The following is a 17,696-nucleotide window of genomic DNA, read 5'->3' on the forward strand; positions in this document are numbered from 1 at the left end:
AGTTAACAGCTGATACTCATTTGTGATGATTTTGCTGCCGAGGTTCCTGATTGTCTATGGATGGCAATATGCCCCTTGCAAGGTAATATGCCAGTTTTCCAGGACGCAGCTGCCAGTCAACTGTGGGTTGGGGTGGGGAGAGTATATTGCACTGCCAAGGCCATCCCATCTGCATGAAGAGCGTTGGTTTTTGAGAGTGTGGCATATCGGTGCCAAGAGCCCAAGCCAAAATGAGATACACGAACAATAGGAGAGAGGATGACGTGGTGGTGTCAGGCACTTGACTCTGCCAGAAAGAGGTTGAACCGCTGTAGGTACCGTGGGCAGCCCACGAACAACACGTGTCCAGCATACGCAGCAAGGGGTACAATCTTCAAGCGCTCATACAACACGCATTTATGGCAGAAAACTGTCTCAATCACTGATAAACAAGAGTAACAGAGCCCAGGATTCACATATTACATTTGCCTTGAGAAAACTGAGTTAGTCCAAGCACGTGCTGTGACTGATTATGGGATACTAGGTATCAAAAAAGCCACTTGAATAGGTACGTTATTCACACCTTAGTCATGCTTTCAGTTCCTGTTGGCCATGACTTTTTCTGCCAACCAAAGTTACGTATCCTTTTATGTACTTACGTAACTTTTTATATAACTCTTTAAAGCTGTGTTTTAAAAACCTTTCCAGCAATATAAATTCTTCAGTTGTACAGACACGAACTGTATTCCCGGGATATTTAACACTCATGCTAATGTTATGCTTTTAATGTAAGTGCTACAGAGACAGTTGTGCTAATTGCAGAATGTTAACCACGAACAGATCAAAAGTCAGAAGTAGAAAGATGAATAAAATCTAGGCACTTTCAATGTGATCAACAAGTGGGGTATTGCAGTAGTGCTGCATAAACACGTCTTAAGCTAGATCCTTTTCATGACTTTCTTGCAGCTGTTGATCCAACATTGGTACATGCGATTTATATCTATACTGTTGATTGGAAGTAACTGAGCTCCTAGTCAATAAGCCATCTAAATTCAGTTGAGTCAACAAGTCCTTTCTTGACAAAAAAACCCAACCAATCAATCAAACAAAAAAAAGCAGCTTAATTAATATTTGAGTTATCTGGGATGTCTGGGAGCAAAAAGAAGAATGTGAGATACAGACCACGATAAAAATAGAAAATATATTACTCAACAAGTTTCATACCTGGAAACACATAGGCACTCTATGTCATAACCCTAATCAGTATATCTGATGAAATATCATTGCAAGTTGTACAGGTTATGATATTCATGATGCTTTTCTAATGCTGATCAATTTCCATTTCTGTCGATGTCTTCATTATTCAATAGCATTTGCACACCAGAATTTAAGAAATTATGTTTACCATTAACTTATTTTCAGACTGTGTATTTTAATTGGATAATTGTGTGTCTGACTAGTTAGCCATGTATTTAGATACTTTATTGAAAAACAAAATTCTTCAGCTGTTGACCAACTAACAGCAGGTTCCTCCCATAAATACTCAGATTAATTCATTTACAAAACTGATGATTTCAAAACATTGTCAGAAATAGTCCTTCCAATAAAGTAAAATTGGTCTACTTTTACTCAAGTATATTCAACTATCTATTTTTTATTACTCAGTCAACTCTGCTAATACATCAGAACACTGAACTGCATCAACATTGTATATTTGTTGCCTTAAGCCAGCTGATTTCTACAGAAAATCATTATCTTGGTCTGTTCTCCTTTCAGAAATAATTTCCACAATGACTAACTAATAGATACTGAATAAAATGTCATTAACAATTGTATTTAAGTTATTTAATTAAGAGGGAGTAACTAATCTTAAGAATCCATGATAAAATCCTAAAACCCTCTAACTTAATAGTTACAAAATAGTATATCAAATATTAATATTGACAGGCTGGATTTTTTTCCAACATAATGTCATGCATGTAACCAAAGAATCTAAAGGAAGAAAATGTTACTTCTGAGAGTTATTTTCTCTTCTACAGTTAGTAAAGAAAGACAGCAACATCCTGAGGTAAATTCGTGTGACTGGTGATGGGAACTGCTTTCTGGAGATCCTTATCTCTTTTCATTGTTTATTGAAGAAGCCTATGGCAAATACACTCCAAACCTACATATCTTGGTTAACCTAAAGGATCATCTGAAACTCTGGTGAAGAAAGTAACACTCCTTTGCTTAATGAACCAGACTAGCTGAGCTAACCCAAGGGGCCTCTATGTTCAGAGAAATGTGATTCTGAATAAATCTCTATAAAAATAAATAAGTCAGTAAAGGTCAGCTTTCATCTACAATTTTTCTTAGTTTAGTAAGACTTCTGAGATATTTTTTCCTCTGATGAGAAAAATACGCTAAAACTTGTGTAAAGAGTATAAAACTTGTATAAGAGAAACAGGAATGCATTTTTTTTCCTGTTATGAAAACGAGGAGGTAAAAAATCTTTCAGTTTGTGTAATTAATCTCTAGCTCAGAAAGTAAGTTTTCACACAATGTAAAGTTTTAGTCTCTTGAGTGCATCATTGAAGTTCTATTACTGGACATATATAATATCAGACTGATAAAAATTTCTTTAAGTACTCTTAAGTCCACCACGTCGTGAAGTAGGGTGACTGATAAGGGTGCAGAGAAAAGATTCCATGCTCAGACAGCTCCTTCCCCCTCGCAGTATGGCCAGGCTGGTGTAGGATGTTACTTCCAACTACAGCTCCCCTTTGAACCTCCTGAAAAGTGGGCTGAAATGACACAGCCTACCTTCTCCACAGCTTCCTGAAGCAAAAGAGATTTCTCTCACAGTAAATCAGTTTATACCTTTCTGACTACACCAGAACAGAATTTATGGAACAATCTGAAGTCAATTCTCTCATTAGCTAAACCACACACTTTGAGATGAGACCCATTAAAATGCTCAGGCACATCCCAAAAATGGCTGTTCGTATTTACTGAGGCACGCACTCCTTTGCCAGGTTCATTTCATGCTCTGTAACAAAAAGGAAAACCCAGCAATCTATCAACTCTTAAAAAAACAACCAACCAACCAAACAAAAAACCCCACCCCACCCTAAAGATAATTATGGTCCCACAGTAAAAAACAACTACTTCCCTTCTCCAAATTAATACTACTCAAAGGCAAATCTGCTTAGCTAAATGGAACATAACTGTTTGGCAACTACAAAATACCAAGGCAGAACTGTATTGATATTGAAGTAAGACGTTTATCTGCACAATTGTTTTTAGTGGGGATATTCACTTTAAATAATCTGACACTCGGCAAAAACCCTCTTTTACAAATAGCTCAGCTTTATTCTCCTGAAATTATACCTGTTTTCAGATCCTACCAGCAGCAAACTCTATCATTTGAATACTGACAGGAGCAGTTCTTGGATGCTTTGTGCCTGATACCTGCCAATGTCTATTTCTGACCCACTTCACTCACAGTAAAGCGACAGAGATTTTCACTCCCCCTCCTCCCCCCGCCCCCATTATTCCCCTCTGACCACCATTTCATTAGAGGCAACTGCTCAAAAATCCTCACCTTTACCTCGTGCCAAAAAATCAGGAAATACCTTTGACAGCAATCAGAACAAAATTAGTTGCATTGGGATATAGATTCCTATCTTGGGAAAAGAGTAAGTCAATAATATTAATGCTGACAAAAATTTAAACAGGCAGACTGAAATTTCCGTAATCAGGCATTTCTTGTCTCAGAAGGTACTAACCAACAGCTGTAAGTTTCTTACATATTACATTTGTAGTTATGTTGTAATGTCACTAATTTAAAGGTTCTTTTCCCTAATGATTGCTAAGAAAGTCAAATTGCAATTCTAAGTACGCATAGCAGCTGAACTCTATAAACCATAGACTTTGTCTCCTTTTTGGTCGTGTTACCTGTTCTTTAATTTACAAGGTCTCCTTAGTCTAATAATGAATAATCTTTATACACCTGGAACAACACATTAAAGAGGAGATTTTCCATTTCAATTCAACAGCAGTCTCACTTTTTATAGTCTGACTTCAGGAAAATGAATTATGAAGCACCACATTTTATGTATAAAGGAAATTAAGTTTGATTCTCTCTTATTTTAATCTTCATCCATCATCTGCAAAATTAACTTCTGATAACTGTGATATCGTCTACTTGGATGAATACAGATCATGCAAGAAGAAACTATAATTGTGAGTTTCATCAGATTTTTTTTTTGTAAGAAATAACTACTATAGATCTACGTGGGAGGCAAAGTAACCTTCTGGGCTATCAGCACTATTCTTGACTTCTCTAATGAAATCTTAACCATGATTAAAAAATATCAACTTAAAGAGTCATTTAAAAATGTGAACTAAAAGTTTTTTAAAAAATTAAATATTACAAGCAACATGCACGGGTGTGTTTTCTGCAGTTGAGTGAAAAGGAAATAAAATAATGTAAGACTTTTATTATAAACGTTGGCAAGAACACCTCAGGTAATTTGCATCTTTGGGTGTATAGGAAGTTTCATTAAGTTCGTGGGATGTCCACATTATCTGGCAGTTGTACCTTGGACGAGTTATAGGCTGGTGCATGCACTGAATGGCCACAAGTGGTTCTCCCTGTTCCTTCTCCTTGGCTGGAGAGAGACTGTCAGCTATACGACATGGCTCAACCTGCACAAGATGTGAATTCCCCCTGGAGGTGCCTATTTTTCTCCAGGGATTGTAGAAACAGCACCAGGGCACTCTATTTTTAACTTAGTTACCTCAGATAAGTGCCTATCCTAGGCAATATAAAATTCTTGTTATTAAATATCACTCTTGGTCTTAGCTTCCAAGAACACCTTTCCTCTACTTTTTCTGTATCAAGCATTCTGCTTCTTAGCAACTTCTCAACTCATTTCATATTCTCCGCACTGTAAGCCCTTAAGTTTTCTTGCTAATAAACACATTTCTAAGCATTTTAATCTACCAAAACTTCCATTCTTCTTCCCATGCCTGACCATTTGCCACTTACATGTTAAACATAACATGTTTGAGTATCTTAGAGCATTTAGGAAACATTTTAGTTCTGAAGCTTTTTGGATCATGCTGCAAATACACGTAGGTAAAAGCATAATAGCAAAAAATGGCTCCATTAGAAAGCATTTGTTTATTCTCATTGTTTTTAAAGGATGTCAACTTGACAGCATAGCAGACTCAGGTTCTTACTCACTGATAAAAATGAGCAAGAAAATGTGACTCTCATCATTGCTTCAGCTTTGACCCAAAAATACAATGGCACAGAAAACCTAAAGTAATTTTCTGCACTTGTGGACTGAATGTTTTCCTCTGTATTAAGATTGCCTTCAAAGATACTGGATCAAAGAGTGCTTTCTGTGATGTGTGTACACACATATCAACATTCCATGTAGTGCAATAAATATCCATCAGATGGTAATAACATATAGTCATTACAAGCTCAAATAGCAAAATTTCTGTGCTATTACCTGCAGTTAGATTGTGTGCCCATATGCATATACACTCTCCAGTCCTCTAAATTTGAATGCTAAGATATATTTGGATCATAAACACAGGTGAGTGGACCTCAACGCCTATTAATTTGTGAAAAGGATAGTCCAATTCACCTCTTACAAAACACAGTGAGTTCTCCCACCACTTTAGTTGCCAACATGGCACTCCGTGAATGTATGTGTGTATGTGCACACACGCATGCATGAGTGTGAAGACAGGACAAGAGGAAAAAAGTGATGAAAAGGATCATCGCTTGATTAAGCAGTAAGCTCATTCACTTTATGGAGACCTAATCTTTCCTTGATAGGTACTTACTCCTCCTGCTAAGGAGCAATACCAGGAAAAGAATTTTGATAATGAAAAAAGAAAATAATTCAATACATTTACTTAACACATTTCTTTCTTCCACCAAGTAGCAGTCTGTTCTTTGTCATATCTTAGCCAACAGTAAGAACACCTTAGTGCTTTACACACCCCACTGCGTAGGTCCTACCTCACTACATCAGCACTATTAATGCAATATATCTGTCAAGGCTTATTAAAATTCTTTTTGATGTGTATCTTGGCTCATAAACCTCCACACTGTATTGATATTGCCTAAGGGAATGTCCTTGTAGCACTGAATCTCTGCAGATGGGATGATAAAAGAGAAATGTTCAAAACTTTAAAAAGTTTAGTCTCTAGCAGAGCTTTCTCTTCCAACACCTCTTTTGAATAGTGTTTTGTGTTGTCACTCTATAGCTATTGTTCAAAAAATGGCTTACAGAACATTTTAACTCATAGAGAAAAGACTTTCTGACAAATAAATAATTGATGGGTAAAAAGTAGATGGTGGATCTCAATCCATTTTCATAGATATACCCTTTTCAGTGCTTTGTATACATGTTGTGCCTGTAGCAGTCCTTAGGTAGCAAACAAACCCTGACAGCCAGTTCACTCACTAGAGTGAGCAAGAATTTACCAAGTTATTTGGAGAAGTGAATTTTGTTCATGTTCTTCTTCATGTATGTAATCTCTTATGCTTTTCTATTTATAACCAATTGCCACAGCGCACAGGAATGGCCCTTAGGGACTACGAACACTGTGCACCCCACGGTGCTTTTCTGTGCTATATGCTTCAGAAATGTATTAAACTTTTACAGTGTGTTTAAACTAAATCACATAGGTGAAATTTCACTGATGATGATTTTATATGAATTTAACTACATATACTGATAGTCTATAAACATTTTACCTATGTTAATTTGTAGTGCTGTTCTTATGCCTTTAAATGGTCATTTTTTGACTGAAAACGTGTTATTCCACCCAAATTTCCTCAGTGATAAGTTTCCATCAGTAAGTTCTTCAGTCTCCCTGTAAAGGCCTTTCCTTAATAAACTTTGTTTTCTACCCCATTTTATACAGATCTGAACAATCAGACCCTAATCAAGTTCAGACTGAAGTCAATGGCTAAGGTACTTTTCACTGATTCAGGAGGGAAAGTGGGAGGAGGGAGAGGGAGGCACAGACTGAACCTTAAATAGGGAATTGACCTTTACATATAAAAATATGCACTGTGCTGATGATATACGTACATTCACATAAGTGCTTCAGTACTTAGCTAAGTCTAGAAGACATTTCTCTCAGAAGCAGTTTTGGGGAATCAGACTGAAAATAAGATATGGCCATAGGATGCTTTCTTTGGGTTCAGGGTGAAAATAAGAGAGTTGAGCCATTTCAGGTTTAACATTTACCTCTCCTGCCCCCCTCCTTTTCTTTTATTTTTAATAAAATTTAATGTTTAAATATTGTATAAATTATTTTTTCACTTTTTTGACACTTTTTTCCCCAGAAACTATATATATAATAATAATAAAAATGATTAATAATCAATTTATTGATTTATTATTGAAGAATAATAATAGAATATAAATTTTATATATAGAAGAATAAAATAAAATGGAAGAAAAGGTAAGTGTATAGTTGTAGAGATTGGCAGCCAGCTTCCTCCGTTAGCTTTGGAGACTCCAGAGCATAAATTAATCTGCAAACATTCTTCACCCAAAATTTTAACTCTGATTTAAGTGAAAACCTGAATTGCATTCATTTGCAGTTGGTTCATTCTGTCTTACTTCTAAATGCTGAATGCTACCTACGATGAATTATTTCACAATAAAAAAGTTGTATCGAATTAAGAGATTTCTTTAACCTCATACTTATGGCCAGGAAACATCCTGAGGGCTCCCAAAAGAACTTCGGTTTTGAGGATCCGTGTGGAACTTTCTGACAGCAGTTTGTCCTGTGGTTTGATTTCTATATGTTTTTCTTGAAAACAGATGTGCACTGTTCTTTACAAACAGATGTGTGATGACAAAAGATACACAGGTGCTTATCTTTCCTACAAAACTACATCTTACACATGATGGATATGTTGCCAGGATGGATAGGCTGCCAGGAGCTTTCTGAACATCTTTCAGTTCTGTCTTCCTATACTCTACGTGGTAGCAGGTTACTCCCTTGAAGTTTACCTTAAGATCTACAGGACTAAAGGCCACAGTGTGCCTTAAGCTGCCTCTATGCTACATTTCAAACTAACAATTAAAATAGCCACCACTTATCCAAAGAAAATGTCGGTGTAAATTCAAAACTAACACTCAGATTGGAAGAAAACTGATTCTTTTCATTCAGGCTATCCTTTGCACAGTAGTATATAAAATTAAATTGTTGTTTCAAATAAACAATGAATTGATTGGCACTCTAATATTAATATAATCAGGTAAAGCCAACAACAAAATAATAGATTCAACCTGAAGAATTTAGATGCATAAACGCTTCTAACAATTCCCTCTTCTGCTGGAAATAGGTAAGTATAAAAGGTGGTGTGGCCAGATCCAAAAAAGAACATAGCAATCTGATTGATAGAGAAAATTGTGAACGTGGCAAGAGGCTACTAGTTTGGGGTGTGGAATTCACTGAGAGGAGTTTGTTGTCTAACATGGGTTTGGTTTCTGGCATAGTGAAAGGGGAGAGTTAAGCACTGATGGCCACATCTATATGGGTGAGGGTTAGGTCTGACTTGCTTCAACCTAATTTCCTGTTCCATCAACACTGAAGACTATAGAGCTAAGAGAAGGTGGTATTTGATCTGAGAAGTGTTTCCTTATATGTTTCCATGGCCCCTAGGCCTGAGCTGGGTTGAGTTCATACAGCTTAGATGCCACAGACCAAAGCTGGTTAATTACTGCATTCCTCAGACAGAGAAGACCAAGTGCTTAGATCCATATGCATCCACTTGTTTTGGGTCATGTCTGAAAAACAGGGTTCATAACAGCTGCCACAGTGTGCCATAACATCACAGTGAGCGGCCGTACTGTTGAGCCAGCAAACTGCTGAAGAGAAGAATGCAGTTTATAATTTATCTCTTTCTTGTACTTAAATGCTGAAGGTTACTCTTGTAAAATTCAGATCCATATCTTTGGTGGCTCGGGCTTCCCTCTACCAACTGGATGCATAAAATCTCCATTTGAAATAGAACAATTAGATCACTGTCTTCTGTTGTGGAGAGAACCCCTGATGCTTAGGCATAACAACTCAGCATGCAGAGCACTTCTTAGGAAATGCGAATAAGTGTACTAGCCCTGCTTAGCTTTGTCATCTTGCCAGATATTGCCTTATACACACTTGCTTTTCGATCCACGGATAATGCCAACATATGGAATCATGGGATGGAAAGTACAAAAGGCAAGTGTAGATGCAGTTCTGTTGCTTGGAGATACTGAAAATCACATAAGCGGGGGTAAAGTGGGGAGTCTGTACCTGCTTCCTGAATAAATCCAGTAATTTCTCCAGTGGTGTGTTCATGCAAAATTGATAAACCTTCTGAAATCAAAGACCAGAAGTCAAGCTTGCACAGTACTGGGACAGACCTGAACATCAAAACATCTCTGGCAGTTTTAAAAGCAAAACCATTTTCAAGAATAGGGAAGTTGTTCACAAGGTAAAACTGTGTGGAGGTGTTGGAGAAAGGCAAAACCTTGTATGGCAGCTGTCAAAGGATGGCAAATCGTTATGAAGGACAAGCAGGCACTTCTTGTATTTAAACCCTCTCTCTATACACTTAGCTTCTGCTCTTGGCCATGTAATGGTGACAGATGTGTATAGCTGAGGTCAACTAAATCTTATTCAAAGCTCTACTTTTCCACTCTTTTGTGTAGTACATTTAGTTTTCGCTCAAAAAATGAATTCTTTTTAAGGGCTTAAAAAAAAAAAAAGAGAGAACGAGGAAAGGAGAAGAAGAAGAAAGAGCAATGATAGCCTTAGACATGTGGACTGAACAAAAATGACATTTGTCTTCAGAAAATATTATGGAAAAAACTCAGCAAGCTTGTGGCATAAAAAACTCCCATAAGAAGCAGACACTGGAGGATGAAGATAAGTTTAAAATTTTACAAATGACCAGAACTGTTATTTTCCTGACAATGAAATGCTTCATTTTGTATTCCTATGCTCATACCATCTTTCTTTTCTTTGAGATATATTTTGAGAAGCAAAACTTAGGCAGACAATGAAGCCAACTGTCACTGACCTCTGAATAACTGAGAACTGAACTTAGATCCACATTGTTGATTTCAGACTTCATTATTTCAAAGTCTCAGAGAAGTTCGACTTTTTCAATGTATTGCTGATGACTTTGTTGGCTGTAACACTTAAGCAGATATGCATTTAAATTCCAGTTAGTATTCCTGATGATTTTTTAGGTAAATCAGGTATTTCCTTGACTAATATTTTCTGTAGAAACCTGAAGGAAGAAGAACCTATTAGATTTTGTCCTTCTAGCTCACATGAGAAATAAAATGAATTGCTTTTATCAAATCGTGACTGGAAAACAGTGCTTCCATAGGCTGCCTTCGAAAGAGCATGAAGACAATCAGTAAAAAGAGTCATTCTAAAAAGTCAGCATGTTGCAAGATGATATAGATCTCCTTGCATTGCTTAACCTTCAGACTTTTTAATCTCCTTCCTACTTCTGTTTGATTCTTCTGAATTTTCTTTTACTCTCCTGTGCTACACCAGCAAAAAAAGTAAAACCTGCTGTAAGATTAATTACTGAGAAGGTCTAAATCTAGCAGGGTCAGCAAGCTCCTAGGTGAGCTTTGCTTCTTCACCATTATTTTTATCTTGACTTGGCTGTGTATCATGACATGCATTAAGATACACCCTTTGTTCTAGGAATTCCTCTGAAAAAGTTCTACATTTTCTGTTTACATAGCTTCTGCAGGTGCTATATCAACACCTTTTATAGGTGGGAAATACCACTGGTATGAAAACTTTGAAAGATTGCGTGTAAAATTTGCTTTTTGGCAATCCTGAAGAAAACCTTGATTTGAATAATTGTTTTTCTAATGTGTCACAACAGTATTTAATGACATTGTTAAACTAAAATACTTTCATTTTGCTTCTTAACATATGGTAGAAGTTTCATGTAAAGCTGAACTGAAGGGTATTTTCTGTGCTACAGGCACTTTGAAAAAAGTACAAATTGAGCAAAAACACTGGAATCACAAGATCTTTGCTTATGAATGATATAAAGAATCCAGGAAGACAGGACTACCCCAAATTTGGAGATGTGACGTGGTACATAGTAGGAATGAACCAGGTTGGTAGACCTGCTTAAGGGATACTGAGCTGAGCAAGACTGAATGTCTTACTGAGCAGTGTGACTCAGTTAAACTCAGCTTATTAAGGTCAATACAAAGCTAGCTGAATGAAATTTAAGGACCTAAGAAACGGAGAGGCCAGGCTGGATTATATCTGACAATTCTAATAGATAGGTCATGGACCACAGCTTTTGCAGACCTCCTACCTGCTTTTCCTTTTGTTCGAGTCGCTGTTTCATTTTAGGCCTTTTCTCCTGAGCTGCTCTTCTGAGGCATCTGAAATTCCAGTGCACAGAAAGTGGAAAATAGATCAGTGCACCCCACTAAGTCTGGGATACCTGGAAGGCATCTGGTTTATTTTCCCATGAAATGTCTGCAAATTAACTAGATCGGTTTATGTCCCTTTTCTTTCCAAGAAAGGAGGAAAGATTTCGTGCAGAGCTGGAGAACCTCAATTCAAAGGATACTTCCCACAAAGCACTCCAGTGTAGATACCATTCATTCTTGCTTCTATGCCATAGACATCTTTGAGCCCTGAAACCCCCCTGGCTGGATAATCACTGGACTCCCTGCCTGAGGAACATCAAGGGACAGGAAGAGGGAAAAAGAAAATGTGGCCCATTCATGGTATGGTATGATCCAGTTCTCGGAAAGACATACTAACCCAATTAAAACTCAAAGAACGAATGACTGAAAAAAAACCTTAAAACAATAGACACAGAAGCAATCATAAAAGCTATGCTTGCTCAGCTGGGCTGTTCCTAAACTAACAATTTGAACTAAGGATTAAAATTTATTGAAAACCATAGTCCTTTTTAGACCTTCTTTCCCTCTTTAACAAGCCAGATCTCTTCAGCCAATGAAGTTAAAATATACAGGACACATAGCTCTTTATCTGTCACACCCTGCAAATCACATTTTCCAGCATTAAAGTACTATTCGTTTTGGCTTTTAATTACCTGACTTATCAGCATGTCATATTTCTCCCCCCTTCCCTGCAATAATTACATTCTGAATCAGTGTGACATTCAATATTGACCTTTATTTATGGCTCTCACAAACTGTCGAATGTTTATTTATAAACCATGAAAAGCAGAGTTTGTAAGAATATTGATTCGGTGTATTAGAAAAGCAGTGGCCTGGCATTCTGTGAGTAGAAGTAATCACGGGCAATTACTAGAGACTGCTTTTCACTACTAATCTTGGGTTTAACCTTATAATTGTATTACTGAATTTGTTTCACTTTGCCCATATATCACCAGGTTCCTAATAAGAAGTCTGATATTAACATAATTTAATAATATTCGGGGGAAGAATGGTTTTAATTGGTTTAAAAAGAGGGAGACATATAGCCTATGCCACACAATGAGAAAAGTATTGTAACAACCTTTTTTATTTTGCAATAAATGATAATTAATATTTAAATGCATTAATGAAATAAGTTCTTAGTGGCTGGGTCACAAATCTTTGATGTTTATGCCACTAACAAAATCACTAACTGCTCCTAATGGTGCCCCTGAGCTAAGCTTCACTTTACTCTTGGTATAAAAACTACTTTCATTGCCGGTAGCATGAATTTGCAAGTGTGAAAGGCAAAGTCAAACGAAGAACAATTCTTCTTGTCCTTATCCCAGTATATAATGGGAAGAAAGTGGTCAAATTCAGAAAAAAAACCCCAAGCAAACCACAAAACAGCCAAACTTAGAGAAAAGCAAAACTAGCAAACAATAACTAAAACCCTAGGCCTGTGTAAATAAAAGTATTCTGCACTTACATGCTGTTCCTGGTGAACCAGATTCAGTGCAAGAGCCAAAGAAGATGTAACTGCCTGCCTGGGATTAAATTAGAGCTCTGAGCAGCACTGGGGTAATGACATCTGGCTAATGACTGTGCTTTTGGATAGGACTGACCAGTCATACTTCATTATTCGCTTTTTTCTACTAAATTCATATGTTCTCAGTGTGACTTTACCCAGGTTAAAACATGAAATCGGCACAAGTCAGGCTTGAGAATTTATGCTTATGAAACATAAAAAAATGTGCTTTTTTTTCCCCCTCCTGTTTTCTATAACTTTCAATGAAAAGTATATGGAAAGAAAATGTTTCCAGGAAAAAATTTCTCTGGGTGGAATGCTATCCTGATGGGATAACACTCTGTTAGTGAAAGAGTACTTCCTGTACCAACCAGGACGGTATTTTGCAAATTTGCATCCAGTTAAGGATTTAGACAATCTTCTTAAATACCCTTAGTTTCAGTCTTAATCTTTTCTTCAGAACTAGTTCTGTTTTCTACATGCTGTGTTTGGTCTAGAGCTCTTCATCATTTAATGAAAAAAATCTCCAGTACCGCAAGCTTTGTAATTGCTGTAATTCAGTTATGAATATATTTTGGAAAAGTATTTCAGGAATCAGAAGCTCCTAGAAAGTCATAAAGACCTACTCTTTTAAAATTTTAATTGCTTTATCCTCCCTCCCTTTTTTTTTTCTGCTTACATTTTAGTCCACTCGGTGACAGTTCAAAGACAGTATTATGATCACTGAGAATGCTTTATTTAGAGTCAGAGAGAATAACTTAGCATTATTTTTCTGTAAAGTATCCAGAGCTCAGACATAGTAAAAGATGAACGTGAAAAATATGCATACCTCTTTTCTATCACATTATTGGAAATCACAGCTGGCAGCAACTTCAGAAATATTTTCAGTAGTTCCTGCAGTTTAACATTAAATACTAAATCACAGCTGGTCAGGAAGATTTTGGGGTTTTTTTGGTGTTTTATTTTTTTCCCAATAAAAAGTTGAGAAAGGAGAATGCATTCAAAAACATTGACATTTAAATATGTTATATTTTTATGGTGGAAATGAAAAGAATGGCACTTTTTTTCCCCACCAAATGGTAACAAAGCAGAAATTCCTATTGTACAGGTTTTTAGAATCTGACAAATTAGCAGAAAAACAGGTGAAAATTTTACCAATTTTACCAATTATTTCTGAGCCTGTAGCTCAGAAAATCCATAAACTTCTATTAACTATAGCTTAAGAAAGTATACTAGGTGAGAAGTTCTGCTCCTTTAAACTACTGGGCATTGAGGCAAAAATCAACTAAACAGACCTTTGCTGTGCCCAAAAGGGCAGTTCTTTACATATTGAATATTTTATATTGAAGCTGCATCACGGGAAGTTCACACTGGACATTAGGAAAAGGTTCTTCACTGAGAGGGTGGTCGGTCACTGGAACAGGCTCCCCAGGGAAGTGGTCACAGCACCAAACCTGTCAGAGTTCAAGGAGCATCTGGACAATACTCATGTGGTTTAGTTTTAGGTGGTCCTGTGGGGAGCAGGGAGTTGGACTCGATGATCCTTATGGGTCCCTTCTTGAGATATTCTATGATTCTTCTATACTAATGAATAAACACTTTTCATTTTTCTCACTTTAAGAAATATTGTAATCACATTTTGTTCATATACATACGCAGCTCTACAGAGCGTATATAGAACTTAGTGAGCTGAAGTCTGCTCAAGCCAGTGGAAATACACTGCGTTGAGTGGAGATTTAACAAACCCTTAGCAAAGATAGACTGTCAAATTTTTAATGCATTAGTATGAGAAATAAAAAGATTTTAAAATCTCTGAAAATTAAAAATTGCAGTTGGACTTTGAGATTATGAAAACACTGTTAAACTAAAACTGCACAACTTCAGATAGATGGAACCAACTATGTCTGCTTACGATTGAAATATAACATTAGAAAAATTACAAAAAAAAAGATGTGCTAACTGCCCTCCCTCCCCATTTATCTAAATGAGCCTTATTTAAATTATAATCTGACAAGCAAATAGCAAAATACTCTTGTAAGAGGAAAATGTTTGTGATATGTGTTGCCTATTTTGAGTGTGCTTGAGTGAGTACTTTGTTGCAAAAAGAGGGGAGTATAGCTCTTTTGCAAGGAATACACCGACTGCATTGTTTTCAGTCAGTGCCAACATTACACCGTCTCCGAAGAGAAATCTTCAGAGAGGATGTATCCCTGCCATTAGAAAGGGAACGAACCCTTCTCTGTGTGTGACCCACCAACTCCTTCACAGGAATGGGCCAGAAGAGGCTGAGAAACTAAATTAAAGGCCCAAAGGAGAAGTTGTTACCAACTTTCTCATTAATAAATCTCTTTCTCATGGTGTTTAAGGTCTAGGCTCAACTTTTTTCTATGTGAGTGGCCTTTGACAGTGGCAGTTCAGTGAGATAATGGGTCCACAAATAGAAAGCAAAAAATCTTTTTAGCTTGTGATGTTGCAGCTAGGAGATCCCCCTCTGTTCCCAGTCAGTGCAGACAATGGCCATAGATTTCTGTAAAAAAACTGCAACAGTTCTTCTTTTCATTTTCTCTTTTTTTTTTTTTTCATTTCTCTTGACTTACCCAGATGTGGCATTCTTATCACAGAATCTCTCAATATTAGAGTACAATGAAAATGAAATCCGTGCAGAATCTGGATGACTTCCAAAACAGCAACAAAAAAATATTTACCTGCCACCTTTTTGGTTGTGATATGCTAACTCTAAGGAATAGTTGCAGTCTTTTAAAATGATGTCTAAAGAAAAGAAGTTGTCATTTTCTACAGTAGACAGATCAGCATAAAAATTCACAGTTACGATATGATCACGAAAACTTGGATCTCAGAGTAATCACAGCCTTTCCACAGGAAATGTATTAATCTCGAACATTTGGTGTCACTTGGGGTTCTTTGTATCTACCTCACCAGGCTGCAAGTGACACAAAGTCCCTAAAATCAGCAATTGTTTACCATTTGCTGAGAGTATGAATATAGCCACTGAGATTTTAATACCAAAGTCTGTCTTGCAATCAAAGCATATTCTACATTTCAGTTAAAATGTTCATTTCATTAATCTTTTAATAGGATCATAGGTTAATTCGAGCTGGAAGGGTGCTCAGAAGATCTCCAGTCCAACTTGCTTCTCAAAGCAGGGTCGGCTGTGAACTCAGACTAGCATGAAAATGGTCATCTCAAAGGGCTTTGTACAATCAGGACCTCCATGGATGGAACCTGTGTAGGCTCTCTGGGCAACTGATTCACTGCTTGACTGTCCTCATGATGAAGCTTCTCCAGTCTGAACTGGCCCTTGTTTCAACTCATGCCCATCACATCCCACCATGCCCCACTGTGAAGAGCTTTGCTGCATCTCTTTGATGACCTCCCTGCAGGCATCAAGAGCTGCTGCTAGGGTGCCCCTGAAGTCACCTCTTCTCCAGGCTGAACAAGCCCCAGTCCCACAGCCTGTCCTCACAGGGCAAGTACTCCAGTCCTGACCATGCTAGTGACCTCCACTGAACTTGCTTCAGTTTGTCAATGTCTTTCTTGTATGGGAAGGGCCCAAACCAGTATTCTAGATGTAGTCTAATAGAGTATCACTGTTTATGTATACATAAAGCAAAGAACCTGTACTGTATCTTGCACCAACCACCAAGCACTTTTAAAGATTTTAAAGTGTTGCTTTTACGTTAAAAAAAAAAAAAAAGCAGAAGCATTATTGAGCTATCGTTATCATCTTCAAGTGACACTACAAAAAGACTCACTTTACAATTACCGAGCTAGTAGTTCTCGTTATAGGATCATAGGATCACTTTGTGATCTTGTGATAAGCCCTATTCTTGAAAGGGCTTACGTGCCCAAAACCCAGCAGGCGAGAAGAAAACATTTCGTGGGTATGTGAGAGGAGAGACACCTGCACGTTCTGTGCATTCATGTACATACACAGGGAAGGTGACATCTCAGCAGACAGTACGTACCTTAATCTGTTTGGGATTCACAAATTACACATCTATTACATGAATTACACAGCTTACTCCCTACAGTCTGATCCAGTTGATGCAGCAAGTCCTAATGCCTACTGACAACAGTGACATCAGAGCTCAGCAATTTCACTTAAAACCTGACCCATGGGGACATCACCACTCTTCAGAGGAAATCTGGGGCTGCAGATATATGTGTTCTGCACACTCAAAGGCTAAACAGCTGTATCTGCCCCCAACCAGACTAGGAGGGCTGGAATTTCATGTCCATGTCCTGCCACTGTTCAGAAAGGACTGTGAGAAATGACAGTGACAGGAAGAAAGGAAAGGCAACCCTGTAGACCAGGAAGACACTTGGGAGGAAGAGACCTTGGTTCTAGCTGGGCAATCAGGATCATGTATTTCATTCACTGACTTTTAAGTGCAAAATGACCCTTTCCTCCCATGCAGTCTCCTAGGCATAAAATCAGGCTCTCATTTGTTGACTACCTCTCCGACTTCATGGCTTCTGAATTTTTAATTGCAAAATATCACATCATGCAGGATACAAAAAGTTTAGAAGTCTCATCTTGTTGTGTGCTTGAATTGCAGTCAACTGTACAATGTATCATCAGCTGTACCTCTACCTCACCTTCTGGCTGTGGTTTAAATGAAGCAAAAGAGCCAGGCCTCTTAATGAAGAGGAATGGCGTAAGCTTGTAAATGCAAGAAGTATTGCAAAGGGCAAACATCAAAATCATGCACGCACTT

The 17,696-nt window shown here is 37.4% G+C and overlaps 1 protein-coding gene across 2 annotated transcripts in view; it reads right to left on the minus strand.

The window, feature by feature from the left end:
- Positions 1 to 17,696, minus strand: part of GPC6 (glypican 6) — a 796,186-nt gene that overhangs the window by 349,692 nt on the left and 428,798 nt on the right. The window lies entirely within an intron of this gene.

Source organism: Grus americana, chromosome 1, assembly GCF_028858705.1.
Source record: "Grus americana isolate bGruAme1 chromosome 1, bGruAme1.mat, whole genome shotgun sequence".
NCBI lineage: Eukaryota > Metazoa > Chordata > Aves > Gruiformes > Gruidae > Grus > Grus americana.